Source organism: Octopus bimaculoides, chromosome 12 (genome assembly GCF_001194135.2).
Source record: "Octopus bimaculoides isolate UCB-OBI-ISO-001 chromosome 12, ASM119413v2, whole genome shotgun sequence".
Classification (NCBI taxonomy): Eukaryota; Metazoa; Mollusca; class Cephalopoda; order Octopoda; family Octopodidae; genus Octopus; species Octopus bimaculoides.
This window is the reverse complement of record NC_068992.1, coordinates 64936410-64937469: the sequence shown is the minus strand read 5'-3', so window position 1 is coordinate 64937469 and position 1060 is coordinate 64936410.

Here is a 1060-nt window from a genome sequence, read left to right as displayed (position 1 = left end):
GTGGATGGTGGTGGTGGTGGATGGTGGTGGTGGTGGTGGTGGACATTCAATATTTACAGTACAAGAAAATATGGTTGATCTGTGTTTAAATTTATAAGAAACGATGCAATAAAATAAAAGCGTTGAAATGTGTACAGTATCCATTTTCTAGGTTTGAGATCTGCTGTCAATATTGAAAAGAAGACAAGAGGAGACGACGCAGTTTTTTTTAATAATCTCCAGTCTCCAGCGATAACCCTTTCAAAAACCCTTGGCTGCTAGAGAGCTTTTGATAAAAAAAGAAAAAATCGGTCGGGTTATGCATGAGAAATAAACACAGGATACTAACACAACCTTAGGAAATGTGTAAAACATCGAAGAATTTCAAAGATATTCCAAGAAATTCCACTTATAGTATTTCAGTGTAATTAGCACCGAAGCAGAATAGAATTCCACAGAACAAACAAGTTTTCGCGATCTAATGGTGAAGAAGCAGTACGCAGCTTTTGCAAATGTATGATTGATTTCTTTTATAAATATCTGACTTTTTTGTATCATAATTATATTGCGTGTATTCGCGTGCGCGCACTGTGTGTGTGTATGTACAGAACGTGAGAGAGGGGAAAGGGAGGTACAGAAAGATAGATTGATTGATAGACAGACGAACAGATAGATATTTTAATACAAGTTGAAGTATTTATGCTGGTGATTATCCTGATTATATCGTATTTATACATGGAAATCCCATCACAGGTAATATATGCATGACTTCAGTATCATATGTGTAAAATACACACAGTAAATTAAAGTAACTTGTGTAAATGAACTTTTTTTTTTCGAAAAGGCTGAATTATTATTTTTTACATCGGGTTCCATTATACAAGTATTTTGAACGGTATGACTTATCCATTAAGTGGAAAGTAAACAAATCTAGCCTGCTGGTTCTTGGAGGTTTCTCATTCAAAGTATTCGGGAAAATTCTTCATTTCCTATCTTTTGTTCGAATTTTAGAACAGCTCTAATAAGATGTTACACTTCTCCGTCAACAGATAATATATATATATATATATATATATACATA